Source organism: Notolepis coatsorum, assembly GCF_963971535.1.
Source record: "Notolepis coatsorum genome assembly, chromosome: 11".
Taxonomy (NCBI): Eukaryota; Metazoa; Chordata; class Actinopteri; order Aulopiformes; family Paralepididae; genus Notolepis; species Notolepis coatsorum.
The window spans coordinates 75,249,869-75,255,868 of NC_140175.1; positions in this window are offsets into that span (position 1 = coordinate 75,249,869).

The following is a 6,000-nucleotide window of genomic DNA, read 5'->3' on the forward strand; positions in this document are numbered from 1 at the left end:
GAATACCCTGAAGACTCTGGCAGGAGCACTCATTCAAGGGTACTACGACTATGCTTGCACCTCATGGTACCAAAGCACCTCAAAGGCGCTAAAAACAAAATTACAAACATCTCAAAACAAACTGGTCAGACTACTGCTTGACCTTACTCCTAGAACCCACCTCACCCCTGCCCACTTTGACAACCTAGGATGGCTTAGAGTAGATGACAGAGTACAGCAACTTGCAATGGGCCTGGTCTACAAGATACACTACACGACCAAGGTACCCATGTACATGTCAAAATACTTCCCAAAGGTCAGTGAATACCACGATCACAACACTAGAGGGAGCTCCACAAATCATGTTAAACCCAGATTCGGCTCAAACAAGGGACTAAACACGTTTCGCAATTATGCCACATCAATGTGGAACGCCCTACCCAAAGCTGTAAAGGAATGTGAATCACTACCCACTTTCAAAACCACTCTCAAAGAACACCTACGGGAGACTGCAATTCGAAACTGGCCCCTGTAAATGTCCTAACCCAACCCCCTCCAATGTACAGTAAATGACCAAGTATGGTTTTGTCAATATTCCAATGTACAGTTTTGCTTGTACAGTTGTACAGTGTCCCCCACCCACCCACCCACCCCTCCTACCCACCCCCCCCCCCCCTCCACCCACCCAACCACCTCCAATGTACAGTCCCCCCCCACCCACCCAACCCCACCCCACCTACCCAACCTCCTCCAATGTACAGTATCTACGTCAAATGTATATACTCTCTTTTCTGGACTCTTTTTGTATCACAAACAGTACTGTATTTGCAAATCTGGTATGTCATAAATGTATAGATGTAGCAGTACTGTGTCTATATGTCGTGTATGTCATATATGTTATGATGAATTGAAAATGGGGGACCCTGATGTAAACAAGACAAAAGTCTTTCTCTGGTCTCTGGGTACTGTACCCATTCTGCAATCTGTTAATAAAGTTTTCAATCAATCAATCAATCAATCAATAAATCAGAGAAAGACTTTCGTCTTGTTTACATCAGGGTCCCCCATTTTCAATTCATCATAACATGTTGAATGAATCAGCTGCTGCAATGTAGTGATTACTCACTACTTGAGTCAAATAACTTTTTTTTTGTTTATTTGTAAAGTAAATGCAGTTTTTCTCGCTCTCTGGGTATCAGCTCCCTCAGTAGGCTACAGGCTTGTACTGTTCCAAATGAATGCAAATAGTTATTCTCACCCATTAGTCGGGTTTGCCAAGCCTAGTGTCAAATTCTTTCATGTAACTAATCATTTATTTATATAATGCACTGATTAATTAATCTTATGTTATATTTATACAGTTATATGCAGCCTTGGTGTAAAACAACGGCCAGCGGTATCATTTGTAGAACTAATACCATTGCAGTCAGCTCGATGTAACCAATCAATATATCAGTATACATGCTGTGTAATTTGTCTATATTATAGGTACACAGAGTCCAAAGTCATGTTAATTGCGCGGCATGTAGCTGTATGAATGTATGAGTCAGAAGAGAACGTGTTTAGCACACATTCATTTAGTTTGACAGTTGTTGAGAGTTAACGAGTTTGAATATCTCCTCCAGTGATGTCATCAGAGGACATTGGATCCTGTGTCAATTACAGCTCAATGAAATGTTGATGAAAAAATTTAGATAAGGATTGCAATAGGGATCGCTGCTTTTTCATCTATGTCATTTCATTGAGCTGTAATACAAGGATTCAGTGTCCTCTAGATGACATCACAGCAGGAGATATTCAAACGCATTAACCCTCAAAGTAAACAAACGTGTGCAGATTAGAACAGTTATAGCCTTGGGTTATGATGATGATGATGATGACTTTATTCCAGACTCAAGGTCCATATTACACATTGTGGCGTTGGGGAAACGCTGTTTGGGGCAACACAACACAGACACTGTATTTATGGATCAAAACACCATGTTTATTGTCCATAGGGAGAGAGAAGAGTGTTAGAGGGGGTTGCCTGGCCTGTGGTGAACCCCAAGGTATTCCGTGAGGGAAAGTGGGGGGGCAGCCGGTCCAGGCATGTTGTCCCAGTGGTCATCACGCTGTGGGCAGCCGTCAGTCTTCTCCATCTTCTCCATCTAGGGCAAAAGGACATAATGATGTGTGAGCTCTCGGTTGAGGTGAGTTAGACTAACTTCCCCATGTCTTCTTCTTCTTCTTATTGAGGTTTAACGGCGGCCGACCACTTGTTAGGGTATGTGCCGCCATCTACTGGTATCCTTTACCTCCTACAAAACCCAATTCCCCTCACCTTCTTGGAGTGCAACTAACGCTGCTACTTCCCAATTGAGCCCCCCTCTGCGAGACACTCCTTGCCCCCTGCTGCCTGACTCTGTACACCTTGGTCACCCGCTGCCCCCTTATTCAATTCCCTAACCACCTCCTCCAATGTCAGACCTTCCATACCCAGATGTTGAACCGCTATCCTAACAATCATCTTTGTTCTATCTGTTCTACCCTCAATCTTTGCCGCAGTATTAATTACCCCTGCCACGAAGCCCACAATACTCAATTTCTCCTCCCACACCCTCTCTCTATCCTCCTGCCCTACCCTTTCTGCCAACTGCCCTTCTACAAACCCCTGCACCCTAACTTGACTTCCTTGTCCCACCCTCCTAGCCGCCTCTGCATACGACAACTTACCCTCCCTTCTAACACTCTGAACCACTACCTCCCTCTTCATCACCTCACACCCCCTAAACGCTACACTATGCTCCCCTCCACAACTACAACACCATAGCTTCACTCCCTCTCCACACTTCCCATAGTCATGCTCCCCGCCACACCTAGCACACCTCTGTCCCTTCCTACATGAAACTGCTATATGACCAAATTCCTGGCACCTGTAACATCTCAGAGGACTCTGAACAAATTCCCTAACCCTATACACCCCACTCCCTACATACACCTTACTTGGAACAACCTCACCTTCAAACTTAATCACAACCGTCTCCGTCACTACCCTATCTGCCCCCCTCTTCATCCTTTCTGCACCATTAACTTTCCCATTACGCACATCTCTCCCCAACTCTTCCACCAGCTGCTCTACGCTAACCTCCACCGAAACCCCAGCTATCACCCCCTTACATCCCCCCTCCCTCTTCTCCCCTACTCTCACAACCTTAATTATACCCACCCCTCCAATGCTCCTCATCTTCCCAGCCCTCTCCACCTGATCCACACTAACACACCCTACGGCCAGATTCCCATCCTCCAAAACTCTCGCATACCTTACCTCCCCTAATTGCTTACCTATGAGTTTGGGCAACTCGAAAAATCCTAATTTCCGCACTCCCCCCTTCCCCTCAAACCTAACCACTATATGAATCACTTCTGCAACACCATTACCTACACCCTCGCCTTCTGACCCACTCGAGCTATCTCCCCTACCCTTCTTCCTCTTTATCCCCTTCCCACTGTCCCTGCTCCTCTTCTCCACCTTACTCCACCCTTCTCCCCCGCTCTCACCCCCCTCCATACTTTCACCATCTGACTCCCTTCCCCTGTCACTACCATCCCCGTCCCTACCGACACCTCCCTCGCTCTCACTACCCGCCCCAGCTCCCAGCGGCGAAAGCAGTTCATCATGGATCAGCAAGGCGGCCACATCCACCTCCTCGTAACCGATAAAGCCGTCTAACACGACCCGGCACTTTTCACCGTCGATCCAGGAAACAACCCCCGGGTACCTCGCGCCTTCCCCCGAAATGTCAGCTATACAACGGGATCCCACCCTCCACTCCGGTGCCGCCTCCACTTCTCCGCACAACTTTCTGTCATCAACTTCCAAACTCCGCGCCAGTATCCTCTCGTCTATGCTCTCGTCCATCCGCCGACACACTTCCTCCCAATCCTCAGACCCTCCCCCGCCCTGCTTCGACTCCGCTTCCTCTCTCCGAGCGACCGGGTCCAACCCTCCTCCGTGCCTTCCTCCTCTCACCGACGCCATTACACTTCCGCCAGCCGCCTACCACCTCCTGTCAACTTCCCCATGTGCTGTCAGAAGCCTCCTTTTGTGTGGCTGCTGACGAGGCCTGATCAGTTCCTGGTGTGGGCGATTCACCAGCTGTGGGTGCTGATTGCCATGCTGCCTGTCTCTCACCGCTCTCTGCTGTGGGGCTCCATGGCCTGCTGGTGAATCCCTCATCACAGCATAAAAACAAGACAAAAAACAAGGACAACAACGTAGATTAAAATACATAAAGGCATCGATTCCAATGTTTCCACAAACCAGAGGAGTACCTTGTATCGCTTTGTTTGACATCAGTAATGGCATCTATTATTCAGTTTCTTTTACTCTAATAGTCGACACATTTTTTGTCACAAACAAATAGCTTGCACGGGAGCATGTCTATGTTCCCCGGGTCCTATGTTCCCCGGTACCAATAGATAGTCAGACCACCAGCCCTGATTCCAAACTCTAACCTTAACCAACTTCGAAAGAGGGCCTAAGCTTAACCAGTTCGAAACAAGGCGGACATTAATAATTAATAAAATAATAAAAATGAATAGAATTTTCAATCAATCAATCAATCAATCAATCAATCAATCAATCAATCGGGGGACATAGGACCCGGGGAACATAGGGATGACCCCACTTGCACTAGTCCATCATGGTACTGTAGCTTAAGGAGGATCCTAAATGCATCATTATATGCTACCTGCAGTTTGTACATTTTTGCTGTACTATAATTACACCAGTTATATAGCAGTATACAACAGAGTACAATAGGCTCTGAACAGGCTTATTTCCACATGATCTGTACATATAACATTTTCGTGCCAGCATATTGGCCTGTGTATACAGTTTGCAGCACTGGCACTGCACATCAACATCATTACACATGTCATGTTATGTGTGAGATTATGTGCAAAATAAATCTGCATTGTTTTTCTGTGGAAAAATATCATGTTTACCACTGGTATTGTTTTTATTGGTGCAAGGAATGAATCCCCCTGAGGATCAAAGTCCTAAGAAGGAATACCCCCCCCCCCACACGCACACACATAATGACATATAAATCAAGCAGACCTTGGGTGTTTGGGAATCTACCTTTTTCAATTACCAAAGATAGCCCAAATAGTAATATGACATGACCATTTGGTTTGACGCTATACCTCTAGAGCTGAGCCACTTTATTAAGCTGACTAACACTGATCTGTGACAGCTTGTATTGAAAAGAAATGCACTTAAACATAGCCTTTTTTCTCTCCTATAAAATGACATGTAAATTGAGGCCAGAGATACAACAGCTGCTGGAACCGTGCTGGTTGAGATTACAGCCAGCTGCTTTTTATTGTTAATCAGTGGTTTGACAAATCCAGGTCAATGCACATACTTTCTGGGCATATTCTTTACATTTGTGATCATGAACACAAAGCCTCTCCCAAAGCCAGAACCCTGACAACTACGGTTTGAATCTGTGATGTCATCAAGATGTTAAATATAGAGCTGTTCCGTTCTCAGTGAAGACCATCAGAATGTTTGTTTGCGTTTTCTGTAGTACTGTCATAGGTTCTAGAGAAGAACACGTGCCCTTATTGCCAGAAAAAAAAGTGGTGCTTCTCACTGTCGTCTTTACCGTCTTTCTCAATTCGTCCTCTATGGAGCAGCACTGATGACATCACAGGTTCACAGGTTCAAACTTGTGATGTCATCAAGTATAAAATCTGAAGCTGCTCAATAGACAATGAATTGGGAAATATTTGTATAATATAACACTGAGAACATGCAGGGAAATGTTCTGAGTAGGTATTTTCTGTTTCATAACTGAGATCACTACTATAAAATAAAGCTCATTTGGGTCTAAAAAAAGAAGGAAAAGAAAACAAACATTCTGTGGGTCACACAAAATCGGCCTCCCATTCATTGTCTATGGAGCAGCTTCGGACTTTACACTTGATGACATTGCAAGTTTGATTCTTACTTCTCTGGTTTCTGGCTTTGGGAGA